Source organism: Oncorhynchus tshawytscha, linkage group LG25, assembly GCF_018296145.1.
Source record: "Oncorhynchus tshawytscha isolate Ot180627B linkage group LG25, Otsh_v2.0, whole genome shotgun sequence".
Classification (NCBI taxonomy): Eukaryota; Metazoa; Chordata; class Actinopteri; order Salmoniformes; family Salmonidae; genus Oncorhynchus; species Oncorhynchus tshawytscha.
In genome coordinates, this window is record NC_056453.1 from 16,538,332 (window position 1) to 16,561,740 (window position 23,409).

Genomic DNA, 23,409 nt, shown 5'->3' on the forward strand with positions numbered 1-23,409 from the left:
GTTTTTGCACTCCAAAAATACAGTACCCTATTTTGTGAGATGGAATTACAGTACCATTCGAAATACAGCAATTATTTCCTCGGTCACAAACATTTCCCAAACTGCACTATAATTTACAGTATTCTGCAGCAAAACGTTTCACAGTATTTTACTGTTGAAATTAATACCCAAAATACAGTATAAATTACAGTTTCCTGATGAAGTATACAATTTCCTTTATCCAAATGCCATACAGTATAAAATGCCATTCATACAGTACAGTCTATACAATTACAAACAATTATACAGCTTCATGCATGAGTGAATGGATATAAGGGCTCTATTCAATCCTAGTGCTGAAAATCGGTGCTGTAGAGCGATTTCAATTTGAAGGTAATTTATGATTGAGACGAGGTATGCAGCATTTGCCGTGAATGCAGTCTCAGCAAACGCGGGTACATTGCCTCTAAATTTACATTGTGCTGTAGTGAAAGGTCTTCCACACTACGGACTGAATCGAGCCCCAAGTCATGCCACTGTCATTGTCACTCTGGTGCCGGTCTTGGAAAGAACAGATGAGTTGAAAATATAAGGAGATATGACCAGATGGTCGTGGTTCTAAGTTACCCCATTTCCGTTGTGAAAAACTATGTTTTCAACATATTTGCAACGTTGCCAAAGAAAAACAAGTTTTATGGATTATTGTTGAATAGAATCTCCACCACAATCTCCCACCGCAGAAGTCAAGGTCTCTGCATACTGTTTCTAGCAGTACGAATCAGCCAAGGCATTTCATTACTAACTGTGTCAATTAATGTAGCTAGACAACACTAACGCTCTGGCTCTTCTCATCTCCTCCAACAGTAAGAAGAGTACGAATCATACCTTATTGTACCTGGCTGTATGCCTGGTAATGAGAATCCAATAAAACAAACCAATACAAAGCAATAATAGTAACCTCTAGTTGTTCCCAAGGAGGTGTACAGTATACAAACGAAGGTAAAGTCACAATTAAACAATTAAAACGAGATAATAAGGAGGCTATAATACTACTGTAGGGAAATATGAGGATCTTAGTGATAGCTAATGTTTAACCACTCAGTATGTATCCACAGTGCAGTTTGCCAGCCCATCAGATCCCCTTTTGTTAAAAACCCTTCCTCATTTAAAACAGATGGTGCCGGTGCTCCATTGACTTTACATCTCCGACGCACTAAGGAGCATCAATCTCTCAACGCGCATTGATGTTCTTTTAATTTGCTCCAGCCCTTACACCCTCTCTCCTCACTCTGAGAAATAGGGTTGTGGCTGTGGGTGTGGATTCATTACCAAAGTCAGTCCTGCTCCTCCCTGTTATTTCATTATATTTGGAGCCGCGGCGCCCATCCTAATATAAACACCGACATGCTGTTGTGTTCAGGAGTAATAGGGAAGGTGGGGCTGCTATTGTGTTTTGTTAATGGCTTGCATAATCAGGAAAACAATTTACTTTAATCTTAACCTATCCACATCGACAGGGCTGTAGTTGTTGGGGGAAGGGCCCATAAGTAAGCATTTCACTGTTAGCAGGGGTTTAAACTATAAAACCCAGTTCCCACATTTGAAGATAAAAATAAAACTATGCTACATTTTATCTCTGGGACCCTCTGGATGACAAAATCTGAGCAAGATTACTGAAACAAGTACATTATTTATATCATGACACAAGGCGAGACCCAGATGCAGATACAGGAGGCAGATGGTTGTAGTCTTACAATATTTATTAATCCAAAAGGGTAAGGCAAGAGGATGGTCGTGTACAGGCAAAAGGGTCCAAACCAGTTCAGAGTCCAAAAGGTACCAAAGAGCAGGCAGAATCAAGGTCAGGGCAGGCAGGCGGGAAAGTAGTCCAGAGTCAGACAGGGGTCAAAACTGGGAAGAATATCAAAAGAGAATAGCAAAAGGAGTACGGGAAAAACACACTGGTTGACTTGACTAAACATACAAGACAGACTGACACAGAGAGACAGGAAAAACAGGGATAAATACACTGGGGGAAATAAGTGACACCTGGAGGGAGTGGAGACAATCACAGGAACAGGTGAAACAGATCAGGGCGTGACAATTTACCTTCAGAGGTGTATGTATCAAACCAGTTGCCATGATAAAAGTGTTTTGTTGTGCACTCTTCTCAAACAAAAGCATGGTATTTTTTCTGTTAATTGGACACTGCAGTTAGATTAACAAGAATTTAAGATTTCTGCCCATATAAGACATCTATGTCCCGGAAAGTTGGCTGTTGTTTACAAGTCATTCTAAATCACATTAGCGCACGTTAGCAACAACCGTCCCGGTTTAGAGTCACCGATCCTGTAGAGGTTAATGACTAGTAAGTTGAACATCATTAAATGCCCACACCAGCAAAACATATACATTTTTTCCAACCGGAAGACGATGCCCAGAGCTTACCCATGACGTTGCACAACGATTTAAGTAAATGATCATTTTAGTCAAAGTAAATACTGTATATTTGGGCTTGAAGTGGGAATTATGTGTCAGTTACAGGGCTCGCTTTAGTTCATTTGAAACCACCAAACCTAGAAACATCTTGGAGCTAACACTTGTGGGCTCCTTACCACCTGTTTACAACCTGTTGCTACTGTGGCTTACTGCGGTCTACAGTAAGGCATTCCTTGTCAATCACCAAACATTTCTGTAGAAAAACCAACGATAAAGGCTTGCTCTCCTTTTTTATTTGTATACATGTTGCACTGTTGGCGGTTGGCGCACTTGATTCAGAATCCCTGCGCACAAAGTATCCAGAGTGTTCCCATTTTGAACCATTTCATTTGTCTTAAAAGACAAACTCCACCTAACCGGCGGACCAGCAGATCTGTGGCTAAACCAAGTGTGGCTACTGCACTGGCCAATCGGATAGCTCAAATCACCAGGTGTACAGCTTCCGCAACCCCGGCCACAGCAAAGTTTGATACGAGCCTACATGAGACTTCCTAACTTTTAAAACCATGACCAGAGAGAGACTGTCAAATAAAACAGCCAAGAGCTGCTGTTTTCATGAGTGAGTTCATGTCTTAAGTTTTAATTCAGCACTGTCAACACTGTTTTTATTTCACACTATTACAAAATATAGAATGTGCTTCTCCTTACTTCCACTCTAGCTGCAGCTGCAATGAATGAGTCGCCAAGTGTATCGATACACTACATGACCAAAAGTATGTGGATACCTGCTTGTCGCTCATCTCATTCCAAAATCAAGGGAATTAATATGGAGTTGGTCCCCCTTTTGCTGCTAAAACAGCCTCCACTCTTCTGGAAAGGCTTTCCACTTGATGTTGGAACATTGCTGCGGGGACATGATTCCATTCAGCCTCAAGAGCAATAGTGAGGTCGGGCACTGATGTTGGGCGATTAGGCCTGGCTCATGGTCAGCGTTTCAATTCATCCCAAAGGTGTTCGATGGGGTTGAGGTCAGGGCTTTGTGCAAGCCAGTCAAGTTCTTCGACATGGATCTTGACAAACCGTTTCTGTATGGACCTCGCTTTGTGCACGGGGGCATTGTCATGCTGAAACAGGAAAGGGCCTTCCCCAAACTGTTGCCACAAAGTTGGAAGCACAGATTCTTCTAGAATGTCATTGTACAATACGCTGTAGCATTAAGATTTCCCTTCACTGGAACTAAGGAGCCCGAACCATAAAAAACAGCCCCAGACCATTATTCCTCTTCCACAAAACTTTACAGTTGGCATTGGGGCAGGTAGCATTCTCTTGGAATCCTCCAAATCCATTGGACTACCCGATGGTGAAGCAGGATTCATCACTCCAGAGAATGTGTTTCCATTCTTCCAGAGTCCAATGGCGGTGAGCTTTACATCACTCCAGCCGACGTTTGGCATTGCATATTGTGATCTTAGGCTTGTGTGTGGCTGCTCAGCCATGGAAACCCATTTCATGAAGCTCCCAACAAACAGTTATTGTGCTGACGTTGCTTCCAGAGGCAGTTTGGAACTTGGTAGTGAGTGTTGCAACAGAGGACAAATTATTTTTACGCGCTGTGCTTCATTCAATCAATCACATTTATTTATATAGCCCTTCTTACATCAGCTGATGTTACAAAATGCTGTACAGAAACCCTGCCTAAAACCCCAAACAGCAAGCAATGCAGGTGTAGAAGCACGGTGGCTAGGACAAACTCCCTAGAAAGGCAGGAACCTAGGAAGAAACCTCGAGAGGAATCAGGCTATGAGGGGTGGCCAGTCCTCTTCTGGCGGTGCCGGGTGGAGATTTTCACAGATCATGGCAAAGATGTTCAAATGTTCATAGATGACCAGCATGGTCAAATAATAATAATCACAGTGGTTTTCAAGGGTGCAACAGGTCAGCACCTCAGGAGTAAATGTCAGTTGGCTTTTCATAACAGATCATTCAGAGTATCTCTACCGCTCCTGATGTCTCTAGAGAGTTGAAAACAGCAGGTCTGGGACAGGTAGCACGTCCGGTGAACAGGTCAGGGTTCCATAGCCGCAGGCAGAACAGTTGAAACTAGTGCAGCAGCACGGCCAGGTGGTCTGGGAACATCAAGGAGTCATCAGGCCAGGTAGTCCTGAGAAATGGTCCTTAGGCTCAGGTCCTCCAAGAGAGAGAGAGAGAGAGAAAAAGAAAGAAAGAAAAAGAAAGAAAGAAAGTGAGAAAAAGAGAGAAAGAAAGAAAGAAAACGAGAGAAAAAGAAATAAATAAATAAAATGTGAGAAAAAGAAAGAAAGAAAAGGTGAGAAAAAATAAAGAAAAAGTGAAAAAAAAAAGAGAGAGGGAAAGAAAGAAAGAAAGAAAGAAAGAAAGAAAGAAAAAAAGAAAGAAAGAAAAGTGAGAAAAAAAGGAAGAAAGAAAGACAGAAAGAAAGAAAAAGTGAGAAAAAGAAAGAAAGAAAAAGTGAGAAAAAAGAGGAGATGGAAAGAAAGAAAGAAAAAAAGAAAGACAGAGAAAGAAAGAAAAAGTGTGAAAAAGAAAGAAAGAAAGAAAAAGTGAGAAAAAGGAAGAAAGAAAAAGTGAGAACAAGAAAGAAAAAGTGAGAAAAAAAGAAAGAAAAAGTGAGACAAAAAGGAGCGAGAGAGAGAGAAAGAAAGAAGGAAAGAAAGAAAGAAAAAGTGAGAAAAAAGAAAGAAAGAAAGAAAAAGTGAGAAAAAGGAAGAAAGAAAGAAAAAGAGTGAGAAAAAAAGAAAGAAAGAAAAAGTTAGAAAAAAAGAAAGAAAGAAAGAAAGAAAGAAAAAGTGGGAAAAAAGAGAGAGAATTAGAGAGAGCATGCTTAAATTCACACAGGACACCAGAAAAGACAGGAGAAATACTCCAGACATAACAGACTGACCCTAGCCCCCCAATACATAAACTACTGCTGGCTGAGACAGGAGGGGTCGGGAGCGCTTTTCGTTCCTGTTCGGTGAGCCTACCACTTCGCAGCTGAGCCTTTGTTGCTCCTAGACGTTTCTACTTCACAATAACATCACAGTTAACCAGGCAGCTCTAGCAGGGCAGAAATTTGACAAACCGACTTGTTGGAAAGGTGGCATCCTATGACGGTGCCACATTGAAAGTCACTGAGCTCTTCAGTATGGGCCATTCTACTGCCAATGTATGTCTATAGAGATTGCATGGCTCTGCGCTCGATTTTATACACCTGCAGCAACGGGTGCAGCTGAAATGACTGAATCCATTGATTTGAAGGGGTGTCCACATGCTTTGGCCATGTAGTGTAGCTCTGCATTTTATTATTATTAGCAGCCCGTCGTGACTATTTTAAAATCTAGGAATATTTCACTTTCAACATTCATTTGTGCATGAGGCAGATGACTCGAGTTTCTTCATCAGATAGAAGATGGTGTCCCCTCTCTTTGGTCAGTCTTACCGGAGGAAAGGAAGGAGAGAGCAGGGATGGTGAGAGGCGGATCATCTGCTGCTCTCTCCCTCTCTCCGGTGCCATGTTTAAAACAACTGGGAACTCAGAACTCGGAAATGTCCGACTTCAGTGCGTTCAACACTGATGTCATGATTTGACCTCGTTTTTTCCCCCCTGAGTTCCCAGTCTTGATAAGCACCATGGCCATCAGATTCAGGTACCATCAGTCCAGTAAAATAAAAAAGCAAATGATTTGAAAATTAAGTGCTACTACACACTAGCTTGAGTTTTGAAATATAATATAGTCTGAGAAAAACATTGTTGCCAGTACAGGCATACAGTATAGCCAATATGCTGTGACAATGAATTAGGCCTACTGCACAAACATCAAACCACAAACTGTTTTATTAGGTTAATGTTACATTTATAAAGTCACGTAGAAAAAAAATCTGAGCAGTAGATCTCGGCTTTTCTTTTTGACTGCAAAAGTGATTTTGACTCAGAAAAGGTTCAACAGTAATAATTCCTGCTATTAAAGGGAATGTTTATGCTAGCCAGTGTGATACAAAATGCTGCAATGTAATGTCAAAACCTGCAAATTACAGTTCAGGTTGTAAGGACAAAACATAAAGATGTTTTCATTAGCTAGCTTGCTTTCAAAGCTGAGAGATTGAGTGACAGCATGTTGCTCCTGAAATTAGTTATTTTGCACTTCTGTGTTTAGCAGAGTAACATTCTGACCTGTCCAACAGGCACCAAATGTGAGATCTAGTATTGTAGTTGCCTATATGCGATTTTCTCTTCTGCGCTGCATTAGGCTCGGGATGATACCGGTATCGCCATACACGTTAGTATCAAATCAAAGCAAATCAAATGTATTTATATAGCCCTTCGTACATCTGATATCTCAAAGTGCTGTACAGAAACCCAGCCTAAAACCCCAAACAGCAAGCAATGCAGGTGTAGAAGCACGGTGGCTAGGAAAAACTCCCTAGAAAGGCCAAAACCTAGGAAGAAACCTAGAGAGGAACCAGGCTCTGAGATTATAACAGAACATGGCCAAGATGTTCAAATGTTCATAAATGACCAGCATGGTCCAATAAGGCAGAACAGTTGAAACTGGAGCAGCAGCACGGCCAGATGGACTGGGGACAGCAAGGAGTCATAATGTCAGGTAGTCCTGAGGCATGGTCCTAGGGCTCAGGTCCTCCGAGAGAGAGAAAGAAAGAGAGGAAGAGAGAATTAGAGAGAGCACACTTAAATTCACACAGGACACCAAATAGGACAGGAGAAGTACTCCAGATATAACAAACTGACCCTAGCCCCCCGACGCATAAACTACTGCAGCATAAATACTGGAGGCTGAGACAGGAGGGGTCAGGAGACACTGTGGCCCCATCCGAGGACACCCCCGGACAGGGCCAAACAGGAAGGACATAACCCCACCCACTTTGCCAAAGCACAGCCCCCACACCACTAGAGGGATATCTTCAACCACCAACTTACCATCCTGAGACAAGGCTGAGTATAGCCCACAAAGATCTCCGCCACGGCACAACCCAAAGGGGGGCGCCAACCCAGACAGGATGATCACATCAGTGACTCAACCCACTCAGGTGACGCACCCCTCCCAGGGACGGTATGAGAGAGCCCCAGTAAGCCAGTGACTCAGCCCCTGTAATAGGGTTAGAGGCAGAGAATCCCAGTGGAAAGAGGGGAACCGGCCAGGCAGAGACAGCCAGGGCGGTTCGTTGCTCCAGAGCCTTACCGTTCACCTTCCCACTCCTGGGCCAGCCTACACTCAATAATATGACCCACTGAAGAGATGAGTCTTCAGTAAAGACTTAAAGGTTGAGACCGAGTTTTCGTCTCTGACATGGGTAGGCAGACTGCTCCATAAAAATGGAGCTCTATAGGAGAAAGCCCTGCCTCCAGCTGTTTGCTTAGAAATTCTAGGGACAATTAGGAGGCCTGCGTCTGGTGACCGTAGCGTACGTGTAGGTATGTACGGCAGGACCAAATCAGAGAGATAGGTAGGAGCAAGCCCATGTAATGCTTTGTAGGTTAGCAGTAAAACCTTGAAATCAGCCCTTGCTTTGACAGGAAGCCAGTGTAGGGAGGCTAGCACTGGAGTAATATGATCAAATTTTTTGATTCTAGTCAGGATTCTAGCAGCCGTATTTAGCACTAACTGAAGTTTATTTAGTGCTTTATCCGGGTAGCCGGAAAGTAGAGCATTGCAGTAGTCTAACCTAGAAGTGACAAAAGCATGGATTAAGCTGTCCTTGAAATGGTCTTGATATGTTCTTCAAAAGAGAGATCAGGGTCCAGAGTAACGCCGAGGTCCTTCACAGTTTTATTTGAGATGTCTGTACAACCATTAAGATTAATTGTCAGATTCAACAGAAGATCTCTTTGTTTCTTGGGACCTAGAACAAGCATCTCTGTTTTGTCCGAGGTTAAAAGTAGAAAGTTTGCAGCCATCCACTTCCTTATGTCTGAAACACATGCTTCTAGCGAGGGCAATTTTGGGGCTTCACCATGTTTCATTGAAATGTACAGCTGTGTGTCATCCGCATAGCAGTGAAAGTTAACATCATGTTTTCGAATTACATCCCCAAGAGGTAAAATATATAGTGAAAACAATAGTGGTCCTAAAACGGAACCTTGAGGAACACCGAAATTTACAGTTGATTTGTCAGAGGACAAACCATTCACAGAGATAAACTGACATCTTTCCGACAGATAAGATCTAAACCAGGCCAGAACTTGTCCGTGTAGACCAATTTGGGTTTCCAATCTCTCCAAAAGAATGTGGTGATCGATAGTATCAAAAGCAGCACTAAGGTCTAGGAGCACGAGGAGAGATGCAGAGCCTCGGTCTGATGCCATTAAAAGATAATTTACCATCTTCACAAGTGCAGTCTCAGTGCTATGATGGGGTTTAAAACCAGACTGAAGCATTTCGTATACATTGTTTGTCTTCAGGAAGGCAGTGAGTTGCTGCGCAACAGCCTTTTCTAAAGTTTTTGAGAGGAATGGAAGATTCGATATAGGCCGATAGTTTTTTATATTTTCTGGGTCAAGGTTTGGCTTTTTCAAGAGAGGCTTTATTACTGCCACTTTTAGTGAGTTTGGTACACATCCGGTGGATAGAGAGCCGTTTATTATGTTCAACATAGGAGGGCCAAGCACAGGAAGCAGCTCTTTCAGTAGTTTAGTTGGAATAGGGTCCAGTATGCAGCTTGAAGGTTTAGAGGCCATGATTATTTTCATCATTGTGTCAAGAGATATAGTACTAAAACACTTGAGTGTCTCACTTGATCCTAGGTCCTGGCAGAGTTGTGCAGACTCAGGACAACTGAGCTTTGAAGGAATGCACAGATTTAAAGAGGAGTCCGTAATTTGCTTTCTAATAATCATGATCTTTTCCTCAATGAAGTTCATGAATTTATCACTGCTAAAGTGAAAGCCATCCTCTTTTGGGGAATGCTGCTTTTTAGTTAGCTTTGCGACAGTATCAAAAAGGAATTTCGGATTGTTCTTATTTTCCTCAATTAAGTTAGAAAAATAGGATGATCGAGCAGCAGTATGGGCTCTTCGGTACTGCACGGTACTGTCTTTCCAAGCTAGTCGGAAGACTTCCAGTTTGGTGTGGCGCCATTTCCGTTCCAATTTTCTGGAAGCTTGCTTCAGAGCTCGGGTATTTTCTGTGTACCAGGGAGCTAGTTTCTTATGAAAAATGTTTTTAGTTTTTAGGGGTGCAACTGCATCTAGGGTATTGCGCAAGGTTAAATTGAGGTTAAATATTGCACAAGGTTAAATTGAGTTCCTCAGTTAGGTGGTTAACTGATTTTTGTCTTCTGGCGTCCTTGGGTAGACAGAGGGTATCTGGAAGGACATCAAGGAATCTTTGTGTTGTCTGTGAATTTATAGCACGACTTTTGATGTTCCTTGGTTGGGGTCTGAGCAGATTATTTGTTGCAATTGCAAACGTAATAAAATGGTGGTCCGATAGTCCAGGATTATGAGGAAAAACATTAAGATCCACAACATTTATTCCATGGGACAAAACTAGGTCCAGAGTATGACTGTGACAGTGAGTGGGTCCAGAGACATGTTGGACAAAACCCACTGAGTTGATGATGGCTCCGAAAGCCTTATCGTATCGTGCCATGGAAAGAAAACGCAAAGCGGAATTGAACTTCTAATGTTGGAAACAAACATCATGATGTTTTCATCCATAGTCACGTATTTTATTTTCCAAGCTACAGCACACAATATTTTACATACAGCAAGTTTTTTAAAGGACCAAAGAGTTTGATCTGCTTCGTGTTTTCATTTTTTGCCATGGGAGAAAATATTGCAATACTGGTATCATCCCGGCCCTTCTCTACATGACCACAGAAGTGAAACCATGGCCAGGCAGACACCTTCCTCTCCACAGAGAATGCTTGAGTGTGCCATTGTATGTCGTTCATAGAAACGTATCCGTGATAGACAGACAGTGTGACTGTGCACAAACTCCACCTTTGTCTCTGTGTTTCTGGTGTCAACAGACAATAACAATTCAGCCTCACTGAAGATTGTCCATAAAAAGGCAGTGTACACATTCATTTGCGTAGATTATTGTAAAGGTAGGCCTGTGTCACTGTAAATAGCATCAAAGCTCACACATGCCCAGAAAACGGAGAAAGAGAGGATTCTCGCTCTCCCAAAAAAATGCAAATCAGGTCACCGTCCATGATTGTCTAACACTGCTAAAATCCCTCCACCACCTAAGTGAAGTAGAGTATAGTCAGGACTACAACAAGCCTGGACAATCACAGATGGCTTGACCCGGGTGTTGATGTAGACAATGAGTAGGGCCCCAACAGCACTGTCTCGACTGTATATAGAAGAGAGAGATCTCTGGGCTAAACTGAGAACAGCAAAATGGTAAGGTAAGGACCGGATCCAATACAGACATAATGGCAGTTCACCAACCAGCCTACCTACAGTACAGTATGTGTTTCATGTGTCTTACAGGACTGAGGACTCCTGGGCTGTGTGATGCAGACTGAGGACAGAGGTTGATCAAGCAGCAATGTTTAAATGTTGACATAAAGTGAGGATGTGAATGAAGAAAATCACAGAATGGGCCCATGTTTTGTTCTGTTTATCATTCAATGTCTGTTCTGATAATGTTTTCATTACCAACTACAATTACAAGCTGAGCAAATACAGGAATGGAACATAAATGATTACAATGTACAGACAGCCTACACGTTCATTATAATCTACTCCTGCGCTTAGGTCCTATCACACATTGACTACTGAGGGTTCCCAGTGTTACAGTATGTTTGAGCGGTTCCACATTTACTTTTCAATTATTATGAGGGACCTCATGGCCACCACTGAAAATAGAACCATGTCTGTGCTCTAACAAGCCACCACTTCCTCGCTTGACTATAACCTATATTACAGTATACACATTATGTTAAAAAGGAACACTGGTGTTATTTGGAGACTGCAAGCAAACTATTCATTTTGTACTCAATACACATCAACAGTGTAATGTCTGGATGAAGTTTTATAATTCTAAGTAAATAGTGGGGAACATACTATAAACTTACGTGATATGTATACATTGTATGGAGTTTATTGATAGGCAATGCTTTTGTTGCAGGGTATGATTTATGATTTGGCCAAGTGACATCCTTATCAAAACAATGGTCAAGAAGTTGGGCTATTGTATTAGCCTTTACAAAAAAAATAGCAGTTTTGAAACTTGTGTAATTTGTGTTTATGTATTCGGGAATAATGCTTTTACTCAAATGTCAGGACTCCAAGTTTTCGCCATTGCAATGCATTTATACTACTGTTGGTCAGTAGGGGTCAGTGAGACGTGTTCACTTCGCAATGGGACTATATGCGATCCTGCACCTGTGTTCTCATAATTGAGAGAACCCTTGAAAGAGAAGCCACATTCTCCTCTTCATAATTTATTTATCAAATGTAGCCTTTATTTAACGAAGCAAGTCAGTTAAGAATAAATTCGTATTTACAATGACGACCTACCAGTGGGTTAACTGCCTTGTTCTGGGGCAAAACAACACAGTTTATTCTTGTCTGCTCAGAGATTCGATCCACTGACCTTTCGGTTACTGGCCCAATGCTCTAAACACTAGGCCACCTGCCGCCCCCAATAGCCTTTATCCTGTGTTACAGGTCAGTAAAGTGCAAAAATACACTGAATACCACGATATAGTTTTGTAACTTGCCTGTTGATGTGAATGTATTAGTTTTGAACAACATAGTCATTTGTATAATTTGGGGTCCTGAGTGGGGCAGTGGTCTAAGGCATGGCATCTTAGTGCTAATAGGCTTCACTACAGTCTCTGGTTCAAATCCAGGCTGTATCACATCCAGCTGTGATTGGGAGTCCCATAGGGCAGCACACATTGAAATACAGTGAAAGGACAGAAAACGACAATTTGCACTTGAGAGAATGTTGAATAAAATAATTGAGAGAACCTTTGAAAGAGATACCACGTTTTCCTGTTTGATCACTTGTGTTGTGTTACGAGAACTATTTTCAGATTTTTGGGGACTCATCCGGGATTGACGCCACCTGTTGGTCGAGAGCTTATCCAGTGATAGATAACATCTGGGACCAAGACGGAGCTGCGGCTGAAATCCATGTCACGGACAGACTGATGTGAGCAAAGACTGATTCTAGCACAGTCAAAACGACATCAAATACTGATTTACATAGTGTGCTCGCAAGCTATGAGGAGCTTGGCAAGAGACTTCTCCAACACGTTACCGAACCTACCTCACAGCCTGTGTCCACACCGTCCTCTACAACACAATACAGTGACACGCCATGCACAAGCCTGCAGTCTGGGTTGACGACACACCCAAAACATGAGAAGGTGATCTCCTTAAGAGACTTCTCCTATCTCCGCCGGAAGGGAATTCAAAATACAGGGGGGTCAAATTGGTGACCACACACCAGACATCACCAACAACAGCGTGTGCAAGCAGATAGAGGAAGGAGTCAAAGAAGACTTCAGTGATTAGGAAATTGTCAGAGGAGGGCTCAAAATATTAAAACCAGGACATTTCAAAGACATGTTGATGAATAAAGAGGAAATGACACTAGCGGAGCTCAAGGGGTTCCTCCTGGCCCACATAAGAGAAAAGAACAGTAATGAACTATTCCAGGAGCTAATGTGTGCTAGGATGGAGTCCTGGCCTGCTGTGGAGTGACGGACTCCATCCATCCTGGCGGACTCCATCCATCCTATCTATGAACATAGACAGGGCTCTAACTCCTCTAGCTCCACAATGAAATATGGTGCAGGCCAGGCAGCAGGCTGTTAGCCAGCCTGCTAGCTTAGTGGAGTCTGCCGCTAGCACAATCAGTGTAGTCAACTCAGCTATCCCCATTGAGACTGTGTCTGTTCCTCGATGTAGGTTGGGCAAAATTAAACGTGGTGTCAGTGAACTAATCAGTCAGTGAACTAATCACTAGTCAGTGAACTAATCACTGATCATAATCTTGATGTGATTAGCCTGACTGAAACATGGCTTAAATGAGGCCTCTCCTCCTGCTCATACTAGTGACCATATCCCCCCGCGTATCCCACAAAGGCGGAGGTATTGCTAACATTTACGATAACAAATTTAAATTGACAAAAACAAAAAAATAAAGCATTTTCGTCTTTTGAGCTTCAAGTCATGAAATCTCAAGCACTTCTATAGCTACTGTTTACAGGCCTCCTGGGCCGTATACAGCGTTCCTCACTGAGTTCCCTGAATTCCAATCGGACCTTAGTAATGGCCGATAATATTCACATTTTTGGTGACTTTAATATTCACATGGAAAAGTCCACAGACCCACTCCAAAAGGCTTTCTGAGCCATCATCGACTCAGTGGGTTTTGTCCAACATGTTTCCGGACCTACTCACTGCAACACACAGTCATACTCTGGACCTAGTTTTGTCCCGTGGAATAAATATTGTGGATCTTTATGTTTTTCCACATAATTCTGGACTCTCGGACCACCATTTTATTACGTTTGCAATCGCAACCAATTATCTGCTTAGACCCCAACCAAGGATCATCAAAATATATGCAATAAATTCTCGGACAACCCAAAGATTCCTAGATGCCCTTCCAGACTCCCTCTATCAACCCAAGGACACCTGAGTACAAAAATCGGTTAACCATCAAACTGAGGAACTAAATTTAACCTTGAGTAATACCCTAGATGCAGTCGCACCCCTAAACAGAAAAAATATTTCTCATAAGAAACTAGCACCCTGGTATACAGAAAATACCCAAGCCCTGAAGCAAGCTTCCAGCAAATTGGAGTATCGATCATCCAAAATACATTTTTGATACTGTCGCAAAGCTAACTAAAAAGCAGCATTCCCCAAGAGAGGATGGCTTTCACTTCGGCAGTGATAAATTCATGAACTTCTTTGACGAAAAGATCATGATCATTAGAAAGCAAATGACGGACTCCTCTTTAAATCTGCGTATTTCTCCAAAGATCAGATGTCCTGAGTCTGCACAACACTGTCAGGAAGGACCTAGAATCAAGGGAGACACTCAAGTTTTGTAATACTATATCTCTTGACACATTGATGAAAATAGTCATGGCCTCTAAATCTTCAAGGTGCATACTGGACCCTAATCCAACTAAATTACTGAAAGAGCTGCTTCCTGTGCTTGGCCCTCCTATGTTGAACATAATAAATGCCTCCCTATCCACCAGATGTGTACCAAACTCAATAAAAGTGGCAGTAATAAAGCCTCTCTTGAAAAAGCCAAACGTAGACCCAGAAAATACAAAAAAAGATTGGCCTATATTGAATCTCCCATTCCTCTCAATTTTTTTTTAGAAAAAGCTGTTGTGCAGCAACTCACTGCCTTCCTGAAGACAAACTATGTATACGAAACTCTTCAGTCTGGTTTTAGACCCCATCATAGCACTGAGACTGCACTCGTGAAGGTGTTAAATGACCTTTTAATGGCGTCAGACCGAGGCTCTGCATCTGTCCTCGTGCTCCTAGACCTTAGTGCTGCTTTAGATACCATTGATCACCACATTCTTTTGGCGAGATTGGAAACCCAAATTGGTCTACGTGGACAAGTTCTGGCCTGGTTTAGATCTTATCTGTTGGAAAGATATCAGTTTGTCTCTGTGGATGGTTTGTCCTCTGACAAATCAACTGTAAATATCGGTGTTCCTCAAGGTTCCGTTTTAGGACCACAATTGTTTTCACTATATATTTTACCTCTCGGTGATTCGAAAACATTATGTTATCTTTCACTGCTATGCGGATGATACACAGCTGTAAATTTCGATAAAGCATGGGGAAGCCCCAAAATTGCCCTCCCTGGAAGCCTGTGTTTCAGACATAAGGAAGTGGATGGCGAAAAAATATTTACTTAAAACTCAGACAAAATAGAGATGCTAGTTCTAAGTCCCAAGAAACAAAGAGATCTTCTGTTGGACAGTTGTCTTGACGGTTGTACAGTTGTCCCAAATAAAACTGTGAACTTTTTGATGAACATATCAAGACTGTTTCAAGGTCAGCTTTTTTCCATACTTAACATTGCAAAAATCAGAAACTTTCTGTCCAAAAATGTAGAACAACTTATCCATGCTTTTGTCACTCAATTTTTATAGAATGGTCTGCCTATCCATGTGAGAGTTGCAGACTTGGTCTCAACCTTTAAGCCTTTATTGAAGACTTATCTCATCAGTAGGTCCTATGATTGAGTGTAGTCTGACCCAGGGGTGTGAAGGTGAACGGAAAGGCACTGGAGCGACGAACCGCCCTTGCTGTCTCTGCCTGGCCAGTTCCCCTCTCTCCACTGGGATTCTCTGCCTCTAACCCTATTACGAGGGCTGAGTCACTGGCTTACTGGTGCTCTTCCATGCCGTTGCTAGGTATCGTTGGACGGGGCCACAGTGTCTCCTGTCTCAGCCTCCAGTATTTATGCTGCAATAGTTTGTGTCGGGGGCTGGTATCAGTCTGCTATATCTGGAGTATTTCACTTGTCTTATCCGGTGTCCTGTGTGAATTTAAGAATGCTCCATCTAACTCTCTATATCTCTTTTCTCTCTTCTCTCAGAGGACCTGAGCCTTAGGATCATGCCTCAGGACTACCTGACCTGATGACTCCTTGCTGTCCCCAGTCCACTTGCTCGTGCTTCTGCTCCAGTTTCAACTGTTCTGCCTATGGCTATGGAACCCTGACCTGTTCACCGGACGTGCTACCTTGTCAGGGACCTGTGTTTTCGACTCTCTATCTCTACCACACCTGCTGTATATATTTCTGAATGATCAGTTATGAAAAGCCAACTGACATTTAATCCTGAGGTGCTGACCTGTTGCACCCTCTACAACCACTGTGATTATTATTATTATTTGACCCTGCTGGTCATCTATGAACGTTTGAACATCTTGGCCATGTACTGTTATAATCTCCACCCGGCACAGCCAGAAGAGATAGATTTCTTCCTAGGTTCCTGCCTTTCTAGGGGGGGTTTCCTAGCCACCGTGCTTCTACACCTGCATTGCTTGCTGTTTCTGGTTTTGGTCTGGGTATCTGTATAGCACTTTGTGACATTTGATTGATTGATTGGCTAACAAGATACAATATTGAGACGTGATGAGAATAACGAGTGAGTAAAGTGAGAGACAACGAAGGCTAAGCCCGATGCCTCGTCAACACACGTCACATGCACACAGCACACAGTTAGAAGTAGATGCAGAACCAGACTCCAGTGCCAATCCAGAAGCATCTGGGCGTAAATCCAAGATTGACACTATACAACAACTTTCAGCTGACCTAGATGAGCTCATCAGCATAATCGATTCAATGAAACAGTCAATACCGCAACGGCAATCAGATCATATGTGCAGATGAGTAAAACAATGCTGCCCAGAAGAGAGAAACCTTAAGGCTGTTCACAATGTGTCAAACAGGGTCTATCTAATTGTAGTTTGCGGTGAGGAAGGTCACAGGGCCATGCATGGGCTGTCTGAAGTAACCAAAGCGCTAGGAAAACTGGAGCCGGTCACTGCAGGGGGATGCTCATTGACCAGGCCCTGACAACCATGCCACGCTAATAGTGTCCAAAGAACTGAGCTTAATACAGAGCCATGTAGTAATACTAATACTCCTCCCTGTATCACACCAGAAGTTGTCAGCTTACAACAGATATGTAGGCCGTGAAAGACCTCCACTTTACCCTCACAAGACCCACCAGCTGTTAAAAATGAAAATGATGCAAGACTCATAGGGAGAAAAGCCCTGACCCAATGTAACTTGATTGGCTTAGCAGTGAGTGCTATGCTTGACACAGGAGCTCAAATTAGCATGATAGATCGTATTTGGAAAGACAAATACCTACCTGATCTTGATATCAGACCACTCATTGAAATCATTAACGATGATGAAGAGCTGGAGGTGTATGCAGTAAATGGAGGCCTCATACCTTTCGTTGGTTGGGTTGCCTGTCAATCAACATCCCTTTTCTAGTGAGTAGTCTACCACTGGAGAGGCCAATGCTTGGTTTCAGCATACTTGAAGAACTGGTCCAAGGGCAACCAGAGAGACTCATACCTACCCTCATTATCCTACTCTGTGGGGCCATCTCTGTCCCGATTGACAAACCAAAGACCATTGTGAGCTGTATGCAGACCATAAAACCCAATGTGCAGGAAGGACATCTGAGAGGTGGCCAACAGGACGTAGTCACCGCCGCTGGCTAGGTAGCTTGGGTTAATTGTAGAGTTCCGCCCAGTATGGACCAATCTGAAGCCCCGGTGTTGTTGGAGCCAGATGAAAACAGTATGCTACAGCAACTGGATATGGCTGAAGGCTTGCTAGAAATCTAGGACCCAAGGAGGCCATATGTAGCAGTGCCGGTAGGCAACAACACAAAACACAACATCATCCTGCTACAAAATACATTTCTGGGCAGTGTTCAGCACATTCAGAAGGTGGTTGAAACAAACTCATCCAGCAAATCAGAGTTCAATGTGAAGGTCAACAGCATTATCACCCCACCAGCTGTGGCACCTGCCAGTTGACATCAGTCACCTAGATGAGAGGCAGCAAGAGACAGCCAAGGAGATGTTATATGAAGAATCAGCAGCATTTGCTCGAGACAGCAATGACCTTCGGTGTATTCCAAGTCTGCAAATGTCACTCAACCTCAAAGATGACATTCCTGTGCAAAAAGCGTACTCGTCAGTCCCGAAGCCATTGTTCAAAGAAGTTAACCTTTTCACGTGTGAGTTCCAAATATCTCTAACGGTGAGAGTGAGTTGTTTTATGCATGAGTTGTTTTATACACGTGATGTCAGAATGCACTCACTGTTCCAAAATGTGATTATTACGCAACAGGACAGTTAACACGCGCTGCCTGCTAATTATCTATAGGCTATGTTTCAACTTGTCAATTTCTAATTATTTTCTAACAAGTTGTATTTTCTAACAACAGTTTGAATTGAGGTGTGTTCCGCCTCCTCATTAATTCACTTTCAGCGTTGCGGACAATTTATGTTTGAGGCTTTACTGAGCCGATAAATTTCTCTCTCCGAGGAGAGCCCCCCGCACTTCCCTCATGTTTGCGCAGATCAAGTATGCATCTTGTCTCCTCTATTATCTTTGGTTGATGTCAAAAAACAAATATTCCGGAGCTCACACGTGATGTGATTAATTATAAATAGCAATTGCTATTAGCTAATTCATATTGTAGTTTCTGTCAGCCAAGAGTTATAAACATATGACTGCTTGCATTACGTCAATCTTTCCTCAGTTAGCGCAAGGATAAATGTAGCCTACTATTTCCGGTTTGGATGATTGTGTTATGCTGTAGCTACTTCTATGAATGTCTGAACATTGCATCCAAAAATAAACTAGTCACATTCTGGACATAACTTTGTGCAAAATGTTTCTGTGAAAAAAAGTGTTGCCAGTTCAAATGCTGTTTGTAGCGTCAATCGAAAATGGATGTTCTAAATAAGCATTCTAATCACACCGGTTTGATCGTACGCAACAGGGACCACTATAGAATGATCACAGCCGTTTGTTGGTACGTGTGAAAAGGTTCGGGATCTCCTGATGAAGGGGTGGATCTCCTGGTGAAGGGGTGGATAGTGAAAGACTCCTTACTCCGCTCCTGTTGTGTGTGTCCATAAAAAGCATGGAATGTTGCACCTCAGTTTTGACTACCGCCTGTTAAACCAGAAGACGGTACCTGACAGGCACCCATTTCCCAGAATTCAATACCTGACAGACACACTTGGTGGCTACTCCTGGTTCAGCATCTTAGACCAGGGTAAAGCCTACTATCAAGGTTTCACAATAGAGGGTTCCCGACATCTCACCACCATCGTCACCCCCTGGGGACTCTATGAATAGCTGAGAATTCCGTTTGGACTCTCCAACACACCCTCAGTATTGCAGAGGAGAATTGAGGAGATGCTGAGCTCCCTCAGGGATGAACGTTTCATACCATACCTGGATGATGTTCTTTGCTATGCATGTGGACGGAATCCACAAATTCCTCAAGGCTCTCCAACATCTTGGAGTGAAATTCCAGCAAGAGAAGTGCGAACTCTTCTGCTGGGAGGTCCGGTACGTGGGACACCTCATGTCGGCCGAAGGGGTGACGATTGACCCTAAAGACCTGGAAGAGGTGCTGTCCCTGAAAACAAGACATCACAGACAGTGGGCGATGTCAGGGGGATCCTTGGTTTCCTCATCTACTACAGATCATACGTCTAGACTTTTCTCGAATCATCAAGCCACTATGAGCTGCTCCAAGTAAAATCTGGAAAGCCACAAGTACAACCACGCAAAGGAAAGACCAAATGCCCCCAGCTGTCCTCCAGGACGAACACTGGACAGGCGAACACCAGAGCGCACTTGAACAACTCGTTGACATGCTTGTGAAACCACCTGTGTAGGCATACCCTAACGTTGACTTACCACTCGTACTGCATACCGACGTTTCACAGAAGGGCCTCGGAGCCGTCCTTTATCAGCAACAGGATGGGAAGTTGAGAGTCATCAGGTATGGATTAAGAACATTGACACCAGCTGTGAGGAACTAGAATTTGCACAGTGGAAAGCGTTGAGTTCCTTGCTCTAAAATGGGCAGTGTGTGAAAAGTTTAGGGACTACCTATTCTACGCACTTTGCCATTTATACATATAACAACTCCCTAACCTACAGCATAAGCACCACAAAGTGTAATGCTGTCGGCCACCGCTGTGTTGGAGACCTGTCAGATTTCCGGTTCAACATTAAGTACAGGCCTGGAATGATAAATATACTGTACCAGTCAAAAGTTTGGAAACACCAACCAAGGGTTTTTCTTCATTTTTACTATTTTCTAAATTGTAAAATAATAGTGAAGACATCAAAACTATGAAAAATCACATGAAATCATGTAGTAACCCAAAAAGTGTTAAACATATGTAAATATATGTTATATTTGAGATTCTTCAAAGTAGCCAGCCTTTGCCTTGATGACAGCTTTCAACACTCGTGGCATTATCTCAACCAGCTTCACCTGGAATGTTTTTCCAACAGTCTTGAAGGAGGTCCCACATATACTGCACACTTGTTGGCTGCTTTTCCTTCACTCTGCAGTCCAACTCATCCCAAACCATCTCAGTTGGGTTGAGGTCAGTTGATTGTGGAGGCCAATTCATCTTATGCAGCACTACATCACTCTCTATCTTGGTCAAATAGTCCTTACACAGCCTGGAGGTGTGTTGGGTCATTGTCCTGTTGAAAACAAATGACAGTCCCATTAAGCGCAAACCAGATGGGATGGCGTATCCCTGCAGAATGCTATGGTAGCCATGCTGGTTAAGTGTGCCTCGAATTCTAAATACATCACAGACAGTATCACCAGCAAAGCACCCCCACACCATCACACCTCCTCCTCCATGTTTCACGGTGGGAACCACACATGCAGAGATCATCCATTCACCTACTCTGCGTCTTACAGAGACACAACGTTTGGAACCAAAAATCTAAAATGTTGACTTATTAGACCAAAGGACAGATTTCCACCGGTCTAATGTCTATTGCTCATGTTTCTTGGCCCAAGCAAGTTGCTTATTCTTATTGGTATCCTTTAGTAGTGGTTTATTTGCAGCAATTTGACTATGAAGGCCTGATTTACGCAGTCTCCTCTGAACAGTTGATGTTGAGATGTATCTGTTACTTGAACTCTGTGAAGCATTTACTTGGGCTGCAATCTGAGATGCAGTTAACTCTAATGAACTTATCCTCTGCAGCAAAGGTAAGATAAAAGATGATGCCGGGGGAGATGGCTGCCGTTTTATGAGCTCTTAACCAACTGTGCTATTTTGTTAGTTTTTTACATTGTAACTTATTTTGATTATAATGTTGCTGTTACAATCTCTTATTACCGTAAAGAGCTTCTGGACATCAGAACAGTGATTACTCACCTTGAACTGGACAAATAATTTTTCTTTAACGATTCAGACGAGGGGGATTTACTCCAGACACCTGACACATTGGCCCTCATTTGCGTCATTCATGGGAGAAAGAGACTGAGGTATCGCGGAAGGAGATCGGAGTGAGGATTCGGCGATGAGTGGCTAATCTGCCTTTGCCATGGGTATTATTGGCCAACCTACCATTGCTTGATAATAAATTTGACGAACTACAAGCACGTACAGTATATCCTACCAACGGGACATTAAAAACTGTAATATCTTATGTTTCACCAAGTCGTGGCTGAATGCCGACATGAATAACTTACAGCTGGCAGGTTATACTCTGTATCGGCAGGATAGAACAGCAGCCTCTGGTAAGACAAGGGGTGGTGTTCTATGTATATTTGTAAACAACAGCTGGTGCACAAAATCTAAGGAAGACTTGAGGTTTTGCTCGCTTGAGGTAGAGTATCTCATGATAAGCTGAAGACCACACTATTTACTGAGAATTTTTTCATCTATATTCTTCGAAGCTGTCTATGTACCACCACAAACCGATGCTGGCACTAAGACCGCACACATAAGCAAACAGGAAAACGCTCATCCAGAGTGGCCGGGGACCTTATTGCAGGGAAACTTAAATCAGTTTTACCTAATGTTTACCAGCATGTTAAATGTGCAACCAGAGGCAGAAAAAAAACTTTAGACCACCTTTACTCTACTATACAGAGACACATACAAAGCCCTCCCTCGCCCTACATTTGGCAAATCTGACCATAATTCTATCCTCCGGATTCCTGCTTACAAGCAAAAAATTAAGCAGGAAGCATCAGTGACTCAGTTAATAAAAAAGTGGATAGATTAAGCAGATGCTAAACTATAGGACTGTTTTGCTAGCACACTCTGGAATATGTTCCGGGATTCTTCCGATGGCATTGAGGAGTACACCACATCATTTACTGGCTTTATCAATACGTGCATTGATGATGTGGCAGGGCTTGCAACTATTACAGATTACACAGGGATATGAGCCTACCAGACGAGCTAAATTACTTCTATACTCGCTTCGAGGAAAGTAACACTGAAACATGCATGAGAGCATTAGCTGTTGCGGATGAGTGTGTGATCACGCTCTCCGCAGCCAATGAAAGTAAGACAATTAAACAGGGCCAGACGGATTAGCAGGACGTGTACTCCAAGCATGTGCTAACCAACTGGATAGTGTCTTCACTAACATTTTCAACCTCTCCCTGTCTGAGTCTATAATACCAACATGTTTCAAGCAGACTACCATAGTCTCTGTACTCAAGAACACTAAGGTAACCTGCCTAATTAACTACCGACCAGTAGCACTCACGTCTGTAGCCATGAAGTGCTTTTAAAGGCTGTTCATCGCTCACATCAACACCATTATCACAGAAACCCAAGACCCACTCCAATTTGCATGCCACCCCAACAGATCCACAGATGATGCAATCTCTATTGTACTCCACACTGCCCTTTCACACCTGGACAAAAGGAACACATATGTGAGAATTCTATTCATTGACTACATCTCAGTGTTGAACACCATAATGCTCTCAAAGCTCATCACTAAGCTAAGGACCCTGGGACTAAACACCCCCCTCTGCAACTGGATCTTGAACTTCCTGACAGGCCTCCCCAGGTGGTAATGGTAGGTAACAACACATCCGCCACGCTGATCCTCAACACTGGGGCCCCTCAGTGGTGCATTCTCAGTCCCCTCCGGTACTTCCTGTTCACTCATGACTGCACGGCCAGGCACGACTACAACACCATCATTAAGTTTGCCGATGACACAACAGTGGTTGGCCTGATCACCGACAACGACGAGACAGCTTATAGGGTGGTGCCAGGATATCAACCTCTTCCTCAATGTGATCAAGACAAAGGAGATGATTGTGGTCTACAGGAAAAGGAGGACTGAGCACGCCCCCCATTCTCTTTTTTAAAAATGTTTTTATTTAATTTACCCCTTTTTCTCCCCAATTTCGTGGTATCCAATTGTTTTTAGTAGCTACTATCTT